Source organism: Phyllostomus discolor, chromosome 5, assembly GCF_004126475.2.
Source record: "Phyllostomus discolor isolate MPI-MPIP mPhyDis1 chromosome 5, mPhyDis1.pri.v3, whole genome shotgun sequence".
Classification (NCBI taxonomy): domain Eukaryota; kingdom Metazoa; phylum Chordata; class Mammalia; order Chiroptera; family Phyllostomidae; genus Phyllostomus; species Phyllostomus discolor.
The window spans coordinates 147,848,171-147,873,743 of NC_040907.2; the positions used below are offsets into that span (position 1 = coordinate 147,848,171).

Consider the following 25,573-nt stretch of genomic DNA (forward strand, 5'->3'; position numbering starts at 1 on the left):
GGGAGGCTACTGTGATAAATGCATAGGGTGCAGTCACATTTGGAGCCAAGGACTGGAACCAAAGGGTCAGTATCAGCTTCCAAATCTAAGAGGTCAATTTGAGACTATGGTCAAAAATGAGGCTGAGATCAGAAATAGGTCTGGAAACAGTCGGAAGTGGGATGGCTTGAGAAAGTTCAGGATATAAACTTTCAGCCCAAGGGACCAAAGCCTTATTCTCATTGGATGTTGGTCACATGGCAGGGGCTCAGCAACCAATTAGATCATTTAGCAGTATAGACCTGGGCTGGAATAAAAGGGGCAAATACCATAGGCAGACATGGGCATCTGGTCCAGAGCAGGCAGAAACTAGAGGTCTAAAGGCTGGAATCCAGAGTCCCAGAGCTCAGAGAGCCAGCCAGGTGGGCACTAGCCAGTAAAAAAGACTTCTGCTCCCAGTGATACCCTCCAAGTGAGGACAACAGGTTCTTGTACTTGCTGGTGATACTTATTAAATGTGAGCCACCTTCTAAGTGGGGAAGTACAGATGCTCAAAGAGAGGAACTGTTTCTGTAAGACAGTGGTTCCCAACCATGGCTGCACACTGGAATAACCTGGAATGTTTTGAATAGGCTAATGCCTGGGATCCATGAACTAGACTAGAGTCTAGTTCAATTAATCAGGGGCACAGTGGAACCTTGGAAGCTAGGTTTCACATCCAAAAACATCTGGCAAGTAATGCACAATTACTTGCATTACAAGTAACATTCTTTTGAAGATTTAACACATTCTGAGAAGCTTTTTAGTAAAACAGCCTCGTCCCCCCTTCATAAGCCCAAATTTGCATATTTATGCAAATTAGTTTACATAAATTAAACATACCATTTTAATTTAACTATATGGAAATAAATATACAAACAGACATGAAACATACAGTTCAATGAGTTTCAATAAATATATACATTCAACCATTGGTGATCTGGATAAAGGGATAAGGAAATTCCTTATAGTAGCCTTGGTACTGTTTTATAAGTTGGAATTAAATCAAAATTAAAAGTTACAAAAAGTATACACTTATAATACCATTGCTGAAATTAAGATAGAGAACATTTCATCACTCCAAAAAGTTCCTTCTGCTCTTTTCCAGTCACCCCCAGACTCTCCCCAGAGGCACTCACTATTCTAAATTATTTCTATCACCATAACCAAGTTTTGCCTGTTCTTGTATTTTACATAAATTATGTATAGTATGTACTAGTTTGGGCTTGTTTCTTTCCCTTGGCATAGTTTCTGTTGTTTTGTGAAGCAGTGGTTTATGTTGTGACATTCATATATATGGTACTGTGTGAATCAGTAGTTCATTCCTATTATAACTAAAGCTGCTATGAATATTCTTATGCCAGTCTTTTCACGGATATTACTTTCATTCTGTGTGCATGTGCTGACTCATGTTTTATACACACACAGATGCTGAGAAGTCCATCTAGGAATGGAATTATGGCTGTCAGTAACTATCTGTTTAGTGGCAAGTTGTTTTCCAGCTGGTTCACATCTTTGGTGATGATTCGTATTTAAGTCTTTTTATTTTATGATTATCTTAGTTGATATGAAGTGGTACCTCAGTATGGTTTTAATTTGCATTTCCTTGATGATTGATAATGTTAAGAACCTTTTCATGTACTCATTGATCATTTATATATCTTCTTTTGTGAAACATTCCTTCAAGTCTTTTGCCTAATCTTTTTTAGTTTTGTCTTTTTAAATTGTTTATCTTTTTATTATTGATCTATAGGAGTTCTTTATATATTTTGGATATAAGTACTTTGTCAGATTGAATTGTGAATATTTTCTTCCAGTCTGCATTGCCTTTTTACTTTCTTATTTTTTTTAAATGTGTCTTTTGATTAGTTAATATTTTAAGTTTTGTTGAAGTCAAATTTGTCAATTTTTTGATGTCCTGCTAAGAAATTTTTGCCTTCCCCAAGTTCATGAAAATATTTCCCTATATTTTCTTCTAGAATCTTTATTGTTTTCATTTCCAGGTTTAGGTTGACCACCCATCAAAAATCAGTTTTTATTTTTTATTTTGTGTGGTTGCTTAACCCAGAATTTCCCAAACATTTTTGGCCATGAAATCGATTTTTCTACATATCACCTATGTATATCTCAAGGAACTATCATCCAAAATACAATGAGAAATAGATGTTTCCCTAGAGGAATCATTATAACAACCCAAACTGATAAACATGTCCGGATACCATCAAATCCATTTATTTTAATTAGGATCAAATGAACAAGACATAAAAGGTAGTAAGTTAAAGTGACTTTGTAGTAGGTTCAGTGAGGGTGTAGTACACTTTGCATAGCTAGGATAGGACTGTTTTCAATTAGGCTTGAAACCATAAATATTCAAAACATGGAAAACGATCAAATGTCAACTAACTTTTCTACCAATAAACTAGTTCCTGATCAATTACTCAAATGCTTTCTTTGTGAGTCCTTGGGGATAAGGACCATGACCCGTGCATGTCTTTTTCTCTTAGCACCCAAAACAATCCTGGGCATATATTAAAATACAATATTTCTCAAAGTATATACAACAAAATGTTAAGTTATTCTTTTGGTGGTGGCACTACAGTTGACTTTTTCCTTTATTTTCAAGTCTCCATATTATAATTTTCAAAAGTAAAACTGAATTATTTTTAAAATTAAAAATACATATTTTTAAAATACTGATTGGGAAGGACTATTAAGTCTCCATTAGGAGGGAAAAAAGAAATGTTTAATCTTGTCATTGTTTAAATACTTCCCAAGTTTAACATTAATACTAAGACTCAAAAATTCTGTCCAAGTTTGAGAAACATAAATGAAGGACTAAGTGGATATAAGCAATTCTGTGTGTTTTGCAAATGCTTATAGCCAGCAACAGAAAATAAGAAAATATATAACTGACATGTAAGTTATATTTGTATAACTTACAAATATATATATGTATTTTTTAAAGCAAAAATATATGCTTTACAAAATGGGCCTGAGGTACTGATTATCGCTAGATGAGAACATTTGAACATTTGATCTGCTGCCTCAGTATCTAATTTACCTTCAAACACCAAATATTCAACTTCTAAGTTGATGGTTATAAAATATTGATAGAGGAGTCCTATTAGGATTCCTTTGCCTCAAATAATTCCTTTTAAAAAGCTGAGGGGGTGTGTGTGTGTGTGTAATAATCTGTAGTGGCTCTAAGAATAACTAAATCTTGGGTCAGAGTATTCATTGTGTTTAATCTGTCACTGGGACAGTTATATCTTGTAGACTATTTGAAATGTGATTAGATTTGTGTTTGCCCTTTTTTTAAGGCACTTTATACTTCCCTTGTACTCACTACACAACCCTGCACTGAAGTGGAATCCTGAGAGGGTGCCCACAGTAAAACCTTGACTAATAAGGTTATGGTGCAGGACAACTTGTTACCATATGCAAAGATTTACAGCCACAAGTGAGGGGTTTTCTTTTCCCATCAGAATGTTAAGCAAATTTTCTACATTATTTTCTTATAAACAGAGCACACTTTTAAAACTAAGAAGAAAAAGAAAAACGGTGATGTGGAATGTAATAAAATATCTGTTGTTCTATTTTGTAGTTTCGATGTGGTAAAGCATTGTTGGAATACCTAAGTGATTGCTGTTTACTTATTTTATTTGTTGATTAACATGCAAAATGAAAAGAGAGAATACTTTTAGGTTTAAAAAGAGTACTGCAGATGACAGATTTCAGTAATTGCTCCAGCAGACTACAAAGGATTAATTTTACAGCAAAAAACTTGGGGTAACCTGCCTAAATATTTCATTCATGTGACTGGGTGGGTTGAAGGTGGGATGGTTGGGATCGGCTTAGCAGTAGGAGTGACTGTGTCTTGGCTGGGCTAAGGCTTGATTTTTCACTTGTAGTCTCAGACTGTATAGAACAGTCTACTCATGGCCTGGGCTCTCCTGTGGAATGTGTGCTCTTGCCCTTCAGGTCAAGGCTATCTTAAAATGAGAAGGATAGCAACAGTCCTAGAGTCAGTCATTTAAAATAAAGATTGCTGGTTGGCCCAGGCTGCTAGGTGAGAGAGAAAGGATAATGGTCTTGGGAAAAGCCCAGACAGAATTCTTTCAGATTTTATTTTCACAAATGCCCTGACTTTAGCCAGCAGTTCCTGTTCCAATGGAGTGGGCGCTAGATAGCAGAGGATTAGGAAGAAATGAGAATGCTAAGGCCCCAGAGATACGGAGGATGTTAGTATAAACTATATTGCTCTGGATCTCAGCTGAATTCTCATTTGGGTTCAACAAATTGACCTGAGGTATCATTGCCTCTTCCATATTCTTTTAAATACTTTTTCAATAATGAAACATTTATGCTTTCAGTAGTTACATGAATTTTGGAAATAATCAAGCCCATTCAATTCTAATCAAGCTGGGCCAATAATAACTTACATTTGGACAGTGTGTTTCATTTCACAGGGTGCTACAACAATGCCTTGTTTCATATAGTCTTCAGGACAACCCCTGATGTAGGTACTTTTATTCTCAAATTGTAGAGGAGAAAATTGAGGTTAAGAAAAGTTAAGGGATACACAGAGTTACAAAACTAGTAGGTTACAGATGTGAAACTTGAATCCAGATCTTCTGATTCCAAATTCATTGCTCTTTATCCTACATCTGAGGCTCTGTTTTTAATTTAAAAAAATTGAGGCACTACAAGATAACCTAATTAATTTTCATTCAAAACTTCATAATCTTGTGCTGAGGACAATTTAAAAAGAGGATTTCCAAAACATTTTGCACAATGACATCCTCATGAGAAGTGTGTGTGATTTCCTAATAAGTAAATGCATGTTTCTTCTATATTTCCAGATACATGGTTGGATTTTTAAAAGTTCCATTATTTTATTGCCACAAATGGTAAGACTTTAAAGTGCTTAGTATATTTACTTCCATAAAAATCATTATGCAGGAAAAAATATTGGAGAGAAAAGCTATTTAACAGCTGTGAAAGGGAAAATTGCAAAGAACCTCTAAAGGCACATAATACCAGACTTGTGGGCTACTTTACTTTTGCAAAGTAAAATCTTGAATAACAAAAAATATTAGCATAATAATATTTATACTTATACATTAAAAAGAACCTCATTATACTTGGAGATTATATTCTAGAAATTCCATTTTAATAAAAAATATGAAAGAAGGTTCTCCTGATTCATTTTCTTCCTCCTGTTTTTGGCCTTTCATCATTTGTCCCACCTTTCTTTTAGGTACACTGTAAAGTAGCAAACCAGGCTATAATGGTGTTATATCAAGATGAAAGTGTCCCAGGGCTTGCTTCAGTACCACATATGTTAAATTAAAATGACACAGACAAGATCAACATGGCCCCTGTGCAAGGATGACTTTCAATTTCATGAAGTGTTCCATATTTTTAAAGAGATGAAGAGATTAATAAGTAAAAATTGGTAGTTACAAACTAGTCACAAGGATGTAAAGTACAGCATAGGGAACACAATCAATAATATTATGGTAACTATGTATGGTTCCAACTGGGTACTGGGAATATCAGGGGGAATGCTTTGTAATGTATATGATTGTCTGACCACTATGCTGTACATCTGAAACCAATACAAAATAATACTAAAAGTAAACTATAATTGAAAAATAAAAAAAGAATGCATCAGAGGAATTTAAAAAGATGGAAAAAAAAGTGTTCCAACTGGTCAAGATGGAGACATAGGTAAACACATCTCACCTTCTCGCACAACTACAGAAAAAATTACAACTAGACTACAAAACAAATATCACCCAGAATTGTCAGAAAATCGAGCTGTATGGATGTCCAACAATCTAAGGATTTAAAGAAGCCACATTCATTCATATGGGTAGGAGGGGTGGAGATGCACAGAGGCACAGAGAGACATCAAGAGGTACAGAGACCTGGAGAAGTAAATGAAATGGAGATAAGCAACCTATCAGATGCGGAGTTCAAAACACTCGTTATTAGGATGCTCAAGGAACTCACTGGGTACTTCAATAGCATAAAAAAGACCCAGGCAGAAATGAAAGTGACATTAAGTCAAATAAAGAAAAATCTACAGGGAGCCAACAGTAGAGGGGATGAAGCCAAGAATCAAATAAATAATTAGAAACATAAGAAAGAATAAAGCATTCAATTAGAACAGCAAGAAGAAAAAAGATTTAAAAAATGAGGATAGTAAAAGGTGAAAGATTTATATGATCTCAAGAGAAACCAGAGTATTAGGTTAAGGAGCCTTTGACACATCTTCAAATGTACCAACATCCAAATCAGAGGGGTGCCAGGAGGAGAAGAGAAAAGCAAAAAATTGAAAACTTATTTGAAAAAATAATAAAAGAAAACTTCCCTAATTTGGTGACAGAAATAGATATACAAATCCAGAGAGCACAGAGTCCCAAACAAGATGGATCCAAACAGGACCATAATAGAATCTTAAAAGCGGCAAGAGAAAAGCAGAGAGTTACCTACAAGGGAGTTCCCAAAGACTTTCAGCTGATTTCTCCAGCCCTGGATGGTATAGCTCAGTGGACTGGGTGTGGGCCTATGGACCAAAGGGTTGCTGGTTTGATTCCCAGTCAGGACACACCCCTGGGTTGTGGGCCAGGCCCCCAGTAGGGAGCACATGAGAGGCACACATTGATGTTTCTCTCTCCCTCTTTCTCCTCCCCTTCTCCTCTCTCTAAAAAAAAAACAACAACAAAACAAAACAAAACAAAAAAACTTTCAGCTGATTTCTTAAAAGAAACTTTGCAGGCTAGGAGGGACTGACTGGCAAGAAATATTCAAAGTGACGAAAAGCAAGGACCTATAACCTGGATTACTCTATCCAGCAAAGCTATTGTTTAGAATTGAAGGGCAGATAAAGTACTTCCCAGATGAGGTAAAACCAAAGGAATTCTTCATCACCAAGTTGTTATTATAAGAAATGCTAAAAGGAAGTATATAAGAAAAAGAAGAAGATCAAAACTATGAACCTTAAAATGGCAATAAATTCACAACTATCAAAAACTGAATCTAAAAAACAAACTAAGCAAACAAGCTGAACAGGAACAGAATCATAGATATGGAGATCATTTGATGGGTTATCAGCTGGGAGGCAGAAGGAGGAGAATAGGGGAAAAGGTGCAGGGATTAAGAAGTACAAATTGGCAGGTACAGAATAGACAGGGGGATGTTAAGAACAATATAGGAAATGGAGAGGCCAAAGAACTTATATGCTTGACCCATGGACATGAACTAATGGGGGCATTGCTGGAGGGAATGAGGGTACCAGGTGGAGGATGGCTAAGGGGGGAAAATTTGTACAACTCTAATAGTATAATCAATGAAATACATTTTTAATAAAAAGTGTTCCATCAGTGCCATAACTGATCATTGAGTGGCCCGGCACAGGTGTGCTATAGGAGCTCAGAGCTGATTGTTAAATGTACAGCATTAATTTCTCATAACTAAATAGTAATTCTGAAAGAAAGAAAGAAAAGAACCAAACAAGGTCAGATAAATTTGGTCATGCTGAGAATCTGACAATGGCTTGTTCAAAGCATAATACTAATCTGATCAACCATTTTCATCATCATTCGCATAGTCAACATATTTTCCTTTTAATTGTCTTTATTATTATTATTGGAAATAATAAAATGCATTTTATTTGAAAATAATAATAAACTACCAACAGATATAAATGCATTTATATCTGTTTGATTCTGAATTTCCAGTTATTATACCTGATTTAAAATATTTCCTGCATTGCATTGAAAGACACACCAATCCTACTGTAGGGATTAGTTAGGTTAAAAGCCCTGGGGGACTCCTAATTCCAACTGCTGGCCAAGGCAGAGCTGACAAGATTTTGTTCTGACAAATTTCTTGTCGTGGGAAGTTTGTTAGTAGAGGAGCTTCTGGAAAGCTCTTAGCATCAGGGGTGCTGGGTTGTATTTCTGGTTTTGCCATTTAATGAACCATGTCACTTTTGCTTAGTCACTTCGTCATTTAAAACCTCATCTGAAAATAGAGATAATTTTATGTTTCTGTGATTCTGATACATGTTTTCCTCCAAAGTTTATTATTCCTGAAATGGGATGTGTCTAAATAAATTTGTCAGCTTCCAGGTTCAGTATGCATGCCCCAGTATGGAACATAACTGTAATTTGTGAATGTAGGGAGAATTTAGCAGATTCCATAGAAGGTACAATATCGGTTCACTTCATATCACTTCAGATGAGTTATTTGCACTTGATAGCACCACACATGTTTATCTGTATTTCATCTTAATAATACATTTATATTAGTCTAAGTAAAGTGAACCTTTGTCACTGGAAGACTGATGAAACCATATTTTCTTTCTAGTGAACAACAGACACTCTCTCCCAAGCTACTGTGACATGTTTAAGGTTGCATATCTTACCCAAACCAGCCCAACTGGGATGATTCTGCAGCAGTTTTGAACTTTGGGCCAGAGAACCAAAGATTCTGACCCTCCTGGTGACAAAAATAAAATTTCCTGTCCGGTAGCCAAAAATACCTGTTCCCCTGTCTGAGGAAATAAGATGTTGTTAAAAAAAAAAAGCCAAGATAAGAGGCAGAGAGAATGCGGCCCACTTGCAGTCTCTAATTCCAGGGTCTCTGGCATCTTGCAGTTTGGTCATGTGAATCAGTAAAGGTTTCTGTTAAATGTAACCAAATGCAAACAACAAAACTGCTCCCAACTAATACAGCTGATCCTCATTAAAAAAATAACACTTGAATCCTAGCTGTGGGAAGTACCACATGTATTTTCTCTAAAAATTGGGATATAATTCACATACCATAAAATTCACCCTTTTTAAGGTATACAAATCAGTGTTTTTTAGTAGAGTGAAAAGGCGTGCAACCATCACCACTAATTCCAAAACATTTCATCATCTGCACAGAGAAAGCCTACGTTCATTAGAAGTCACACACCATTCCCTTCTCCCCTTTTCCCTTCCTGACCACCAATACACTTTCAGCACAGGGACTTTTCATTCCCCATTTAAAGACATGGAAAAGGAGACCCAGACATTTTAGTGGCTTTCTTAAGGTTTTCTTAAGATACCAGAGATGGGATTAGAGCCTGTTAAACCATTCTGACTCCCTTACATGGATATGTTTATGCCCAATTTATTTCCTTAGGTTATTATTTGTTTACTACTGAAAATGGAGGAAGGGTTTAAAACAGCCACTTGTAAATTGTTGTGGTCATTTAGAAATAGTGTTAGTTTGTTCTGAGAGGTCAATTTACTGAGAGATGACTTGCTTGAATTTTGTTAATGTTATGCTTTCTTTTTTTAAAAGTATATTTTATTGATTATGCTATTACAGTTGTCCCATTTTTTTCTCCCCTTTATCTCCCTCCACCCAGTACCCCCATTCCCTCCAGCATTCCCCTCCCCCTTTATTTCATGTCCATGGGTCATACATGTAAGTTCTTTGGCTTCTCCATTTCCTATAGTATTCTTAACCTCCCACTGTCTATTTACATTATGCTTTCTTAATGAATGAGATCACTTCTGTTTACTTCTCTGCAACTGAAACCCACTTGACCTCCCAGGAAAGAAACAACTGCTCTTGAGTTGAAATTGACTTTCTTATAAATCTAAGGAAGAAAACAAGTTTTAGTCCCCATCAGAGCCATATATCTTAAGTATAGTAATTTTGTTTTAGTCTATTAAGCTTCTGATCAGGACAAATAAACCTTATATGAAACTAGGCAGAATTCAATAGGATTAGAAAGGGGAGGTCAGAGAGAAGATGCGGATATTACATTTTGAGTCATCTGGAGTTCAAACCAACTTGGAGCTTTTTTTCTTTTTTTTTTTGCCAGATATCATTTTAATAAGTCATTGGCTACCGACTGCTTTAATCTAATTCTAGAAACCAATAAATCACAATCTAATTGTGAAATGATGAAAGGCTGATTTGGAGAAATGAATTTGTTTACATGAAGTTTTGTCCAAGTTCAGTTTTGTACAAGAGTCAGAAATATCCAATCTTTACTTCAGAGGCAAAAATGCATCTGACCCTACACATCCAGATAGCCGGGTATGTATCTTCCTTTGTGTGCCTTGCTTTTCTGTGTCTGGAAGTCTATTTCTGTCAATGTGGATAATACCAGGCCTGCCCATCTAGCCTCTGGTGCCCCGCAGGGTAAAGAGCTGGAGAACAGCAAGTCCCTAGAACAATTGGGGAGACTGTTCACAGTTTTGGCTGCCTGTATTGCTGCTCTGCCAGTCTGTTTTAAGCATTTAGGAAACACCCAGTCTTTACAGAAGCATGAAATTTTCTCTAGAGAACAAAAATGAATATAAAATAAATTTTCTTCAAAGCTGAGAACAGAAGCCTTCACTCTCCTGTCTAATTTTCCTGCCTCTCAGTCCTGTTGGCATCAGGAGACCCAGTGCTCATATGTGCTGGGAGGAGGGAGGAAAGAGACCCGACCCTGGACATACTGGGTCTAACAGTCTCTCCCACTAAGTCACAGTGGTCTTCAAGCCTCTGTCCTTGGTCCATACTGTTACTCTACTGGGATACCCACAGTTCACTTCTCTTAAAACTGACTCCCTACTTGTCCTAGATTCAGCTTCTGCTATCCTCCTGGGAAGTCTTCCTAATCCCCCTCAGCTGCAGCCTGTTAGGCCCTTCCTCAGTGCTCCTCTAGTGTCCACTGAATTCTGTTTTGCATCCTTCTGTTATGATGACTGTTGTACTGTTATTATCTTTACTTAGAAAAATCTGTCTTCCTTATTAAATTGTTTCTACGGGGTCCAGACTATCATGTTTATCTCTGTATCCTCAAAACTCGATATTATAGTTGGCTTGTAGCAGGCATTTTATTTGTTTGAAAATATGTATTGGGCACCTACTGTGTGCCTGGTACTGTGTAGGGTGCTAAAGCTAATCAGTGTATAGTGCTTAGTGAATGAGTAATCTCTCACCCCTTGGTTCTTTGCCATCTCCTGCTGTGTAGTGAGAAAGAGAGCTTACCAGGTGGGTTGGGACCAAGGCTTGGAGGGAAAGGACAAGAGTGGTATCCCTCGCTATTCTTTTCTGCATGCATTGACTGCTTACTGGGTGCCTAGCACTGGGTTTAGGGTTTTATGTGCTTTCACATACTTAACTCTTTGATCTCAGCCCTATCTTTATCCCCACTTTGTAAATAAGGTAACTGAGGGCTAGACGATGTTATTTGCCCAAGGTCACAGGGCTAGGAAGTACAGCTAGGATTCAAAGCCAGGCCATTGTCACTATACTATACTATATTATACTGTACCGTACAGTAGTCCTTTTTTATCCATGTTCCAAGATTCCCAGTTGACACAGAAAGTATGGAACTCTACATATACTATGTTTATGTCTTATACATACATACTTATGATAATGTTTAATTTATAAATTAGACACAGTAAGAATTAATGATAGCTAGTAACAAAATAGAACAATTATAATAAAATACTAATAAAAGCTATGTGAGTGTGGCCTCTCCCTCTCTCTCAAAATAGCTTACTACATAGCATTTGCCCTTCTCCTTATGATGTAAGATGATACAATGCCTCCATGATGAGATGAAGTGAGGTACACAGAATGAGGTACAATTTAAAACTTATGAATTGTTTATTTCTGAAATTTTCCATTCAATATTTCCAGACCACATTAACCATGCACAGGTAACTAAAAATCACAAAAAGCAAAATCACAGATAAAGGGGGGCTACTATTTCCTACTATAATATGTAGTATAATAATATAATATACTGTACTGTGCTATACTATATAACTGGTGAGGGATGGAGAAGATGTGTCTTTTTCTGATCTCCATTAATTGAACTTCTTTTCATCCCCAAGAGGGATACCCCTCAGATGGAGCAGTCTCAGGGCCTGGACTCAGAGAAGCTGGCTCCAGCCACCCACCACTCTGCCATGGAGCAGCTAGGGGCTCTCATGCCGTTAACAGGTGGTGTGGAATGATGGATAACCACCCAGTCTCTGAACTCAACTTTCTGTATGTGAGTCCTGCCTCTACAATGTTTTAGTTCTAGGACTTAGAGTGAGTCCATAAGTCCCTGTTTTCTTACCTGTAAAAAAGGGAAAGACAGACTAGAAGAGGGTGATCGACCATCTCAGCTTGCACAGGACTGCCCCAATTTTAGGAGAAAATCCTGTCCTCTAAAAAACCCATTAGTCTCATGCAAACCAGGATGGTTGATCACAAGCTAACTGTTGTGCTTCAGGATTTGTGGACTACAAGAGGCCCATCTGAGTTCAGTATTACCAGGCACAGCTATTGAAGAGTGTTCTGCAGCAGCTCTCACCAGTTGGCCTACATTAGAATCACCTGGAGGGCTTGTTATACCACAGATTCCTGGATCCCACCTCCAGAGTATTCCATTCAATAGGTCTGAGGTACAGCCTGAGAATTTACATTTAAAAAATTTTCCAGATGTTGCTGCTGTTAGGCCCAGAACTGCACTTTAAAAATTACTAGGTTATGCATTTAACACTTGATGTTATTAGCAAAGAAACAAAACTGTACTTGAGTAGAATTTAAATTTCAGCTGCTAGGATGAGAAGGTGAAATTCCATAAATATTTCAGTTTATTTGTGCTCTACTTCAAAGCTACCTCAATTGGTGTTAAGATGGGAATATTCCAGAGGAAGATATATGAATAGTTGTGCTAAATACAATAGATTTGTTGGTTAACCAATAAACAAAGTAAATTGGATATTAGATGTAAATTTTGAGAGAGACATCACATTTGCCATAATTTTGTCCTCCAGAAATCTTTGTTCTCCACTATCTGGAAATTTTTGTTCAACTTACAATGCAACAATAAATCATTCTATCAGTTTTAAAGCAATGCTTAGCCCCACTTTCTTATTTCCTAATTGGCTGAACAGTTGCAAAATCAGATAATATAGTATTGAAGATAATAAAAAAACATTATTTTCCCTACAGATTTCCATAAATCACTCTATGTGTTAAATTTAACTTGGCTATTTATTTTTTCTATTATCAAAGAAGGCCCCCAAAGCAATCTTTACTCTTGAAGTGATCACTTCTTGTGATGACTGCATCTCTCATATAAATCCATTTTTTGAGAGTAGCACCCAATGCTTGTGCCTGTGCCACCAGACCTTCCCAGCAACCATAGTTTAGGATGGTCTCCTCACAAGCTGGCTGATTTGTCCCAGGAATTTGGAATTGTGAGCTAAAAGACAGAGACTGAGAGATCTTCAGAGCTTCTTCACATCAATGGTATAGCTCTAGTCACAAGGTCTTTCTGCCTTCATTTCCCCAGGTATAAAATGTGGACAGATAATAGTATCTACCTCACACAGCTGATGTAAGGATTGAATGAGTTAATACATGTGGAGTTCGTAGGGCAGTGACTGATACACACTAAGAGCTTCTTAAGTGTGACAGCTTTCCTTTTCTTTTTTTCTAATCGATTGATGTATGTATTTTTAAAAAGATTTTATTTATTTATTTTAGAGAAACAGGAAGGGAGGGAGAAAGAGGGGGAGTGAAACATTGATGTGTGAGAGATACATCAGTTGGTTGCTTCTCACATGCCCCCAACCAGGGACCTGGCCTGCAACCCAGGCATGTGTCCTGACCAGGAACTGAAGTGGTGACCTTTCAGTCTGCAGGCCAGCATTCAGTCCACTGAGCCACACCAGCCAGGGCTATTTAAAAAAATTTTTTTAAATTGATTTTTACAGATATATCAATTTGTTGTTCCATTTATTCATGCATTCATTGGCTATGCCCTGATTGGGGATCAAACCCCCCAACCTCAGTGTATTGGGATGACACTTGAACCAACTTAGCTACCAGGCGAGGGAAAGTGTGATAGCTTTTCATGTTGTTACTAACTCCTGCTGCTCAAGTCCCTAGAAATGACAAGGCTCTTGTCCTCCCTAAACCTCAGTGGTTTAACTTCTTGGCTTTCATGAGATGATACAGTGGTCTCCCAAAATATTCCTCTATGGCAGAATAATGGCCTCCTAAATATATCCATGTTGCAATCCCTGGAATCTATGAATCTGCTACCTTACATAGTAAAAAGATGTGATTAAATTAAAGATTTTAGCATCAGGAGATAATTGTGGATTATCTGGGTGGGCCCAAGGGAATCACAAGGGTCTTTATAAGAGAAAGAGGAGGATGGAGGCTCAACGAGATGTGATGATGAGAGCAGAGTCAGAGAGATTGGAAGATGCAGTGCTTCTGGTTTTGAAGATGGAGGAAGGCACCACAAGCAAAGAAATATAGGCAGTTTCTAGAATCAGAAAAAACAACAACAAAAAGGGAATGGATTTTCCCCTATAGCCTCTAGAAGAAACGCATAACTGCTGACACCCTATTTTTAACCCAGTGAGACCTATTTTGGATCTTTGGCCTTCAGAAATGCAAGATAATAAAATTGTATGGTTTAAACTACAAAATTAGCAGTATTTTGTTACAGCAGCAATAGCAGCAGCAGGAAACTTAAACAAGGCATAAACTAGGCAACTAGATTATGTTACTCATAATAAATGAACAAACAAACAAACAAACAAACACTTTAACCACAGCAGCTCTACAGTCACTGAAAGTGTCTGAAGTATAGATAGGTCTCTGATGGATGTTTCTTCAGCTTCTTATAGCATCTATGAGGATCACCAGGTGGTACTGGTTTGAGGGGGGGTCTAAGGTAGATTTATTCACATGCCTGGCACCCTGGCAGGGACAATTGGAAGGCTAGGCCTTTCTCTCTCTCCATGTAGTATCAGGGATTCTCCACATGATCTTTCTAGCATGATACCTGGACTTCATACATGGCAGCTCTGAGTTCTAAGAGTGGGCATTACAAGAGAACCAGGCAAAAGCTGTAAGATTTCTTATGAGCTAATCTTATAGTTCCCAGAAAGTCACTTCCATCAAATTTTACTGGTTAAGAAGCAGTGTGTGGAGTCAGTTCCACCCAAAAAAGCATTTGGATAAGAACAAGGGAGGGATGCTTTTCCCAAAGCAAGACTGGAGATGCTATTACCAGTGGTGGAGAAAGGATGCCAGGATCAAAACAGCTGGAGTCTTCTAAAGAAGCTATAGAAGCCAGCCAGTTGAGACTAGAGAAAAGCAACCTCCATAGCCAACTTACTGAAAAGAGTGAGTCTATAGCTTAAAGAAATAAAATATGCAAAGTAATGTTGAATGAATGTTGAAAACTACGGTTTCATTCTTTGTTTCATATTTAAATTACTTTTGTTCTGATAAAATAACAATATCAAAATAAATAAAAATAGTCAAGATCCCACCACACTGGCACATAGTTCTGAGTTTTCTCTTTTCCTCTCAGTCCATAACTTTGGTATACATATTTTCCCACATGTTAACTAATTTGCCAATTGATGTTTAGGATACCCACACAACTGGGATAGTCTAAAGTATGGTGCCCTTATTTACCATTCCATGAAAGTTTAATATAAATTCAGTAAGCTTGTTGAGATTTTTTCCTTTATTGTACAAACTGCAATAGTTTTAAAAGATTTTAAATAAACAATTTGTATATTACCTATTAGTCTTGGTTCATATACAGTCATGCTTTTTTTCAAAGTTGGAATCACATAGCTTTGCATTCCTTTTTTGTTATTTTTTAAATTATAGTTTATTAGCCCTGGCTGCTGTAGCTCAGTGGATTGAGCGCGGGCTGCGAACCAAAGTGTCGTAGGTTCGATTCCCAGTCAGGGTACATGCCTGGGTTGCAGGCCATGACCCCCAGCAACCACACGTTGATGTTTCTCTCTCTCTCTCTATCTCCCTCCCTTCCCTCTCTAAAAATAAATAAAATAAAAAAATCTTAAAAAAATTATAGTTTATTGTTTATGCTATTACAGTTGTCCCAGTTTCCTCCCTTTTGCCCCCCTATATCCAGTACTCCCCACTACCTCAGGCAATCCCCACACTGTTGTCCATGTCCATAGGTCATGCATATGTGTTCTTTGGCTCCTCTATTCCCTATGTTGTACTTTGTATCCACATGACTCTTCTGTAATTACCAATATGTACTTCTTAATCCCTTCACATTTTTCGCCCATCCCCTGATGCCACTCCCATCTGGTAACCATCAAAATGTTCTCTATATCTATGATTTTGCTTCTGTTCTGCTTGTTTGTTTAATTTGTTTTTTAGATTCAATTGATGATACATATTTATTGCCATTTTGTTGTTCATATTTTTTATATTCTTCTTAAAGAAGACCCTTTAACATTTCATATAATAATGGTTTGGTGGTAAGGAACTCCTTTAGCTTTTTCTTATCTGGGAAGCTCTTTATCTTTCCTCCAATTCTAAATGACAGTTTTGTAGGTAGAGTAATCTTGATTTTAGGTCCATGCTTTTCATTGCTTTGAATGTTTGTTGCCAATCCCTTCCAGCCTACAAAGTTTCTTTTCAGAAATCAGCTGATATTCTTACAGCTCCCTTGTAGGTAACTCTCTGATTTTCTCTTGCTGTTTTTATGATTCTCTCCTTGTATTTAACCTTTGGCATTTTAATTATGATGTGTCTTGAGGTGGGCCTCTTTGGGTTCATCCTGTTTGGGATTTTCTGTGCTTCCTGGACTTGTATGTCTATTTCCTTCACCCAGTTAGGGAAGTTTTCTGTCATTTTTTCAAATAGTTTTCCAATTTTTTGCCCTCTCTTTTCTTTTTCATGCATCCCCATGATGCAGATGTTGGTACACTTGAAGTTGTCCCAGAAGCTCCTTACACTATCCTCATTTGGGGGGATTCTTTATTCTTCTTGCTCTTCTGACTGGTTACTTTTGTTCCCTTATATTCCAAATCATTGATCTGATTCTCAGCTTCATCCACTTTACCTTATTTCTCTGTAAATTGTTCTTTATTTCAATTAGTATGTCCTTTATTTCTGACTGGATCTTTTTTATGATGTTGAGATTCTCACTAAATTAATTAAGCATCCTTGTAACCCGTGTTTTTAACTCTGCATCTAGTAGATTGCTTTTCTCCATATTGTTTAGTTCTTTTTTGGAGTTTTGCTCTGTTCTTTCATTTGGGCCATGTTTCTTTGCCTCCTGATTTGGTGGTTTCCCTGTGTTTGTTTCTATGTATCAGCTAGAGCTGCTACATCTCCCAGGCTTGATAGAATGGCCTAATGTAGTAGGTGTCCTGTAGGATCCAGTGGCACAGCCTTCCCTATTACCCAAGCTGGGAACTCAAGGTGCACCCACCATGTGGGCTGTGAATACCCTCCTATTGTAGTTAAGCCTTGATCACTGCTGGCATATCCAAAGACAGCCACTGCCTCTGTTCTATCTGGTGCACACAGCCTAAGCTATAAAGAAATCTGCAGATGGCTGCTACTTGTGCTGGGGTTGGAGATGCCCAAGAGAGGCCAAGCTATAAACCAATGCCAGCTGCTGCTAATACCTAGCCTGGGTCAACTTAGTGAGAGTTATGGGGCTCACTAAAGCCAGATGCTGCTTGTTTGAGAGAATTTTAAAAAATCTGAAGCATGGGTCAAGACAAGCCATTTGTATGAACAAGGCACTGGAAACAGCTTGGGTAGGCCCAAAAGTAGACCAGCACTTCAGAAAATCATCAGGGTGGAGCAAACAGTGTGAGTCAGGTTGATGGAGTCTCAGATATGGCACCCACCTGCCAGCTCTGTGGCTCTGTGAGGGCAGGGTTCAGGAGAGGAGCAATGGCCTTTGCCAGCATTTCTGTCTGGAAGAAAGCTGACTCCCCAGCTTTTGCCTTGATGCCAGACAATTCAGTTTCTCCCTGTGTGTCTCTGATACCTTTCAATCACTGCATTGGAGCTCAGAAGTAGTGAATCTGAGTAAGTCTGTGTATAGGCCCTTTAAGAGGAACTGCCTGGGATTCCAGAAGTTCCTGTCTTCCACAGCCTCAATCCTCGCAGGTTTTTACAGCCAGAAGTTATGGAGACTTATCCTTTTGGCACTGGAAACCTGAGCTGAGGGGCATGGAGCGGGGCTTGGACCCCTCACTCCTGAGATATCCCTTCCAATTTTTATCTGCCACACAGATAAAAACAGCCCATTCCATGTCTCTGCCCTTGCTACCAGTGTCAATGTGATTTCTTCTTTAATTCCATAGTTGTAGGACTTCCATTCACCTCAATTTCTGGTGGTTGTGATTATGGTTGTTCTATAGTTTAGTTGTAATTTTGATGTGGTTGTGTAAGGAAGCAAGCCATGTTTACTTATGCCACCATCTTGACTAAAAGTCCTTTTTTTTAAATAACTGAATGCTAGCCCTGGCTGGCATAGCTCAGTGGATTGAGCGCAGGCTGCGAACCAAAGTGTCGCAGGTTCGATTCCCAGTCAGGGTACATGCCTGGGTTGCAGGCCATGACCTCCAGCAACCGCACACTGATGTTTCTCTCTCTCTTTCTCCCTCCCTTCCCTCTCTAAAAAGAAATAAAATAAAATCTTAAAAAAATAACTGAATGCTAACCATAATCTTTCGTTTTTCATTTAGGAAGTCTTGAAACCAATGTTTAATACTTATATAATATTCCATCTAGTGGTGAAGCATAATTTCCTAATGCTAACCTTTATTGTTAGGCTGTTTCCATTTCTAATTTTCAGGCACAAAATTTTACTCTTTTTCAAATCAGGCCATCCTAATTCCTAGAAATGAATCCTCAAAGCAATGATGGCCTTGACTAGTCTGAATGTGTCCCTATGCATGGCAAGCATTGCTGTATTCTGTCTAGTCCACATAAATTGAGCCTATGGTCATGCTACTGGCAATTCAACTGTACAAGCTTTCCACAACCTTGGCAGTACTGTGTATTATTTTTAAAAACAAAGCACAGTGAGGTGGTAAGAATGGATTTAATAGGCATAAAATGGTATCTGTCTTTCTTGAACTGTTTATTTTTCTACTGTTTTTTAACCCAGCTTTTCATTTAAAAATTTTTTAAACTTAGAGATTAAAAGAATAATACATTAAACCTCATATCCTCTTTACCTAGATTCACCAATTGTCAACATTTTGCCACATTTGCTTTTTCTCTCTCTCTCTCTCAACATACACACACAATGTTTTTGCTGAACCACTTGAAAGTTGCAAACATCCTGACACATTATCCCTAAATACTCCATCATGTGTCTCCTATATAACCAAGAAGTCATTATCACACACACAAAAATTTAACATTGATACAAAACAGAATCTAATATATATTACATAAGCAAATTCCCCAATAATCCCAATGTTTTTTAAAGCTGATTTTTAAAATCTATGATTCAATTAAGGTTCACACATTGCATTTGTTTGTCACATCTCTTAGCTTTCTTTTAGACTAGAAAAGTGCCCGGCTATATTTCTAACTCAGAGATTCATTCTTTTTCTTTCCTTTTTTTGAAGAGTCCTGACTACTTGTTTCATAGTATATACTACATCGTGGTTTTGACACTTTGTAGTCTCATGATTAAAGTCAGATCAAACATTTTGGTTAAGAACACTATATATGCGTGATGTATTTGTCCATTGTATCCCACCAGGACACACATAATGTCAGGTTGTCCAATTACTGGTCATGCTAAGTTTATCATGGGGTTAAAGTAGTACCTGTTGTAAAGTACCTTTTCCCTTCAAAATTAATAAGTAATCCATGGAGATGATACTTGGAGATTGTGTGAATATCATGTTCTGCAACAACATTTCACCCAGAGTGTCTGGGTTCTATTGATGTGCTTTCCAATTGGTTATTACATTGGTGGATACTAAATGATTTCTAATTCAGTTATTATTCCTCTTACACATTAGCTAATATTCTCTGTATAAATGAGCTATATCTCCTTTTAAAATTTCAACACAGTGTTATAATCCATTAGGGTTGTTGGTTTTTTGAGGGTCAAATTGTCCCAGATGTGGTTGATAAGGATTACTTGAAGCTAACTCTTGTGCCCTTTTGAAAAGCTGCCATTAGTCTTTCAGCACTTCTTTGCTTTTTAGCATAAAAAGGCTTTATAGATTCACCTTGTGCTTTCACTGACCTAGACCTGGAATGAGCAGTTTCTCTTAGGAAACCTGATTCCTTTCAGTGGGATAGTAAACAAGATCTGGATGTCAGTTATGCTCACTGCTACTGGGGTATCACTGCTTTTAAGTCCTGTCTATGGAAAGACTATAATGTGTGCATGTGTGAGTGTACATATATAAATCTATAAGAAATCATGACTTTACACTGACACCTTCAATTCAAATGTAACACCACATAGTTCTTCTTCACCTTCCCCTATTACACATTTGTATTTCCCTTATAAAACAGTGAGTATCTTGGTTCCCCAAAATATCAATATATTTACTCTATCATACAATATACACAAAACACACAGTTATGTCAATATTACTACCAAAATAAAACCTACCAAGTAAAATTCAAGACTCTTTTGAAGGTGTTTTTCTTAAAATATAACTCACTAAAGATAACTATTAGGGTATTATGCTCAAATATTTTTGGATTAACTTCTTTTTTTGTATGGGTATGCTATCAATTTGATATTTGTTTACATTCAATTTTGCAGTTTGTTTTTTAATCATCTCTATTTAATTTTATTTTTTAAAATGCAGAACTATACATTAAATATGATAGACTATTATTTTTTGGCTGTCAGTGAACTATGTCTTCTGGTTTTAGTGCATTGTGTGGTCTTCTCTCACATTGATACTGGACATAGCCACATGACTTGCACCGTTTACTGTGTCTCTATTAAGCATGAGTAAGCCAAGGCCCTTGCATTGGGATTTGTCTGCTGAGAACAGTCCTTGTTAGAACTCAGCTATCAAGCTGTAAGGAAGTCCAGGCTATCTTGCTGGAGATAGTGACCATGTAGAATGACTCCAGAAAATGAGATACCATATGGAGACAGATGCCAAGTGGAAGAGAACTGAGGCACCCCAATGAAGCTTCCAGCTTAAGGCAGCCATGTCAGTGATGCCACCTAACACCACATGAAGCAAAAGAACCACTCCAGGATCATGAGAAATTGTCAACTGTCTTTAGCCACTAAGTATGGGATGTTACACTGTAATAAATAAAAAAACAAAAGGTATACCTAGAGAAGTGTGAATCCCATTTTTCCAGTTGTATATTATTGCATAAAAACTATCCCAAAACTTTTATTATTATTATTATTATTATATCTCATGATTTATTGGTCCATAATTCAGAAAAGGCTCAGCAAGGAAACTGACTCTGCTCTACAACGTCTGAAGTCTTAGCTGACATAATTTGAATGCTGGAGGCTGAATCAGCTGGGGGCTGTTTGAGCATCTCTCTTTCTCTCTGTGTCTCTCTCTTTTTCCCTCTGTCCCCCTTTCAGATAGATAGACAGACTGATAGATACGGCTTATCCACATGACTAACTTAGGCTTCCTAGCAATATGGCAACTTCATGGTTGTTGCTTCTTACATGGCATTTCAGGGCTCCAAGAGTGGGCATTCCAAGATACAGGACATGGAAGCACTCATTCTCTTAAGGCCAAACCTGCAAACTGGCACAGTGTTACTTCCACTGAATTCTGTTGCTCAGAGTAGTCACAGAATCTGCCTGTATTCAAGGGATAGGAGCATTAGGCCCCACCTCTTGATGGGAAGATGTCAAAGAATTTGTGGACATCTTTAATCTTCTATATCAACCCTGTACTTTTCTTCTTCTCTTATCTTGCCTTAGTCTGCTTAGGCTGCTATAACAAAGTACTATAGACTGACTCACACTTTGAAAGAATTATTCTGGCTGCAGTGTGGAAAGTACATGGTAGGAGGCAAGAACAGAAGCAGACAGACCAGATAGGAGGCTGCTGACAGTTGTGTAGGTAAAAGATGGTGGCTCTGGCCAATGCAGGTGGTGAGAAATAAATGCCATCTTTGTAGCCCATAACTGAGCTTCACTATTTGTTTCCTGGTGGCCCTTGACTCTCAGAAACCTATTGCTGGCCACAATAGCTGCTGACCACAGGCTACTTGAAACATCCTTGGTCTCAGATTAGGATCTCCTGCATTAAGGAAAAGTCTAATCAGAGCAACAGCTCTGTGTTGTCTGAATGCATTTAGTTTAATATAGATGAAAAATGAAAAACGTTAATGAACCATGGCAGAGTCTCCAGCCTCTAATAAATCTGAGTAGGATTGCTCTTCCAACAGTGGAATTATGCTCAGAGTTCAGACCAAATTGCATTAACTGTTGCTTCCATGTACTCAATAAAAAATAGAAGCATGAGTCACATCCCCAATTTTAAGAGTAATATATTTCAATACTGTAGTAAAGGCTACAGGAATGTATCCAGCTAGACTGTAAGGACTGGTCCTCTATGGAGCTACCATAGTCAAGGGTTGGTCCTTGTTTTGAGGGGCAGAGATTTGATTGTTGATTCAAATCTGTTCAGAGGCTGAAGGAGGCTACTGGCCTGAATGAGGGTAGATGTGGCCCTAAAACAGAGGTCATATTGGTGTACTCTTGTGGGAAACAGAGTCTGCAGAAGATGTCATGAGATATCAAGTGGCTTAACTGAGATGCATGCTCAATACCAGAGTGTTCAGGAAAAAGCCTGGTCATCAAAGATCAAGACAGTGTAAACATTACCTCTAGGGAGTAACTGCCTGGGTTCAAATACTGATTTTGTTACTTACTAGTTGGAGTAAATTACTTAATCTTTCTGTGTCTACATTAAATAAGTTAAAATGGATAAAGAACATAAAACTGTGCATGACATACTATGTTATTAGATGATAACATGTTGAGACCTTACATAGCAAATACACAATAAATATATATACTATTTGTCAATACCCTGCACTCCATGATGTTGGGAGTTCACTGGGCAAATGAAGTTACAAATACATAGCAATCAGTCTCAATTACCAGAACAATGATCAGTTCGAACTATTTATGGTTAGAGGACAGGAGATTGGAAAGGTCATCCGAGTCTTATATTGGGGGCCCACTACAATGACAAATGGCAGTATTCCCTCTTCAAAGGAATGCTGCCGCACACTATCACCTGCCTGGCCCCAGGGTGCCTGTGTGGCATGTATAAGCTGCTTGGCAGAAAGAGTGTCCAATGTTACCTTGGCAAGGCACAGGGGAGATACTGCCCCATAACTGCCGACAACCTTCAAGTCCATTGTCCCCAAGTATAAGCAGGGAGCTTCCCATACATGAGCTTGCTATTTGCTGCCTTAATTCTGAATCACCCTCTTCTTGCTGCTCACTCTTCCATTTTTATTCTTGTCTTTAACTTCAGATTTGATTTACAGGACCACTTTTCCATTAACGACCCAGGATCTTTCAACATTTCTTGTTCTCCACCCTAGCTGTGCCCATATATTATATTAGGGTTTACCTTTGGTATTGTACATTCTGTGGGTTTGACAAATATATAATGATATGTCTCCACCATTATAGTATTATGCAGAATACTTTGGTTGCCCTAAAAATCTCTGTGCTCTGAGTTTTAATCCCTCCCTCCCACCTAATTCCTGGCAAACATTGATCTGTCTCCACAGTTTTGCCTTTTGCAAAATGTCATATAATTAGAATCATACAGTATGTAGCTTTTTCAGATTGGCTTTTCTCACTTAGTAATATGCACTTTAGATTCTGCTATGTCTTTTCATGGCTCGATTGGTCATATTTTTTAGTGATGAATATTCCAGTGTCTAGATATACCACATTTTATTTATCCATTCACCTACAAAGGACATCTTGGTTCCTTTCAAGTTTTCACAATTATGATCAAAGCTGCTATAAGCATTTGTGTACAGGTTTTTATATGAACATAAGTTTTCAGTTCATTTTTGTATATACTAAGGAGCACAGCTGCTGAATTTTATGGTAAGAGATTGTTTAGTTTTATAAGAAACTGCCAAACTTTCTCCAAAGTGGTTATACCATTTTGCATTTACTCCAGCAGTGAATGAGAGTTCTTGCTTCTTCACATCCTCATCAGCATTTGGTATTGTAAATGTTTGGGATTTTGGCCATTCTAATAGGTGTGTAGTGGTTTCTTGCTGCTGTTTTAATTTGCATCTTCCAAATCACATATGAGGTTGAACATCTTTTCATATACTTGTTTGCCATGTATATATCTTCTTTGGTGAGGATTCTGCTAAGGCCTTTTACCCATTTTTTAAACTGGGTTGTTCATTTTCTTATTGTTGAGTTTTAAGTGTTCTTTGTATATTTTGGATAAATGTGCTTTCTCAGATGTGTCTTCTGCAAATATTTTCTACCATTCTGTGGTTTGTCTTCTCCTTCTCTTGACACTGTCTTTCACAGAGCAGAAGTTTTTAATTTTAATGAAGTACAGCTGCTGATAACTTTAAAGAGCAAAACCATTACAGATAAATTAAAGTGATTTTTGTACACTTTATCTCATTTTCTAACTGTCTAGAGGAAATCACTGTCATGAAGTTCATGTACACATATACAATCATGTGTTTACATATGCATTTCATATGTACCTATGAACCAGATTACTCTTTATTTTGTTTTTAAAATTTACAGCAATGCCATCATACTGTTTATGTCATTCTGGGAGTTTTGTTTTTACTCAACATTATATTTTGAGACATACCCATGTTGATACTCAGAAATCTAACTTATTTGCTTAAACTGTTATATAGCATTCTGTCACATGAGTTAACAAAACAAACGTATTAGTGAATTCCCCAACAGAAGAACATTCAGGCTTGTTTTAATCTTTTTTTTTTTTTTTTTGGCAGTTACCAGCAAAGTTGCAAAGAACTTACAGTAAGTCTCTTTATGTATAGTCGCAGAAATTCTTCTATGTATAGACATAGACATGGAGCTGGAGTTTGTAACATAAGGATATCTTCAACTTCACCAGATACTACCTAGTAGCTCTTCCAAATGTTTATACCAAATTATACTCCTACCAACAGTATTTGAATTCCTACATCCTTTTTAAAAAAATTTTATTTTAATCATTGTTCAAGTACAGTTTTCTCCCTTTTACTCCCAATCCAGCCCCCCCAATCCTCCCCACTTCCTGCCATTACCACCCTCCCCCAAGCTTTTGTCCATGTGTCCTTTAAATTTGTTCCCGTGAACCCTTCCCATTGTCCCCTGAAATTCCCTCTTCTTTCCCCTGTGGTCACTGTCAGTCTGTCCTCTATTTCATTGTCTTTGGTTATATTTTGCTTGTTTCTTTGTTTTGTTATTTAGGTTCTTGTTAAAGGTGAGATCATATGGTATTTGTCTTTCACTGTCTAGCTTGTTTCGCTTAGCATAATGTTTGCAGCTCCATCCAAGCTGTTGCAAAGGGTAGGAGCTCCTTCTTTCTTTCTGCTGCATAGAATTCCATTGTGTAAATGTACCATAGTTTTTTGATCCATTCATTTACTGATGGGCATCTAGGTTGCTTCCAGCACCTAGCTATTGTAAATTGTGCTGCTATGAACATTGGAATGCATAGGTTCTTTTGGATTGGTGTTTTAGTATTCTTAG

The 25,573-nt window shown here is 37.5% G+C and overlaps 1 non-coding gene across 1 annotated transcript; it reads left to right on the forward strand.

Annotated features, from left to right (window-relative positions):
• The first annotated feature begins 5,342 nt into the window (after positions 1-5,342).
• Positions 5,343-5,444, forward strand: LOC114498237. The gene has a single exon (XR_003684682.1). It is a non-coding gene; the product is annotated as a U6 spliceosomal RNA (small nuclear RNA).
• The last annotated feature ends 20,129 nt before the right edge of the window (positions 5,445-25,573 follow it).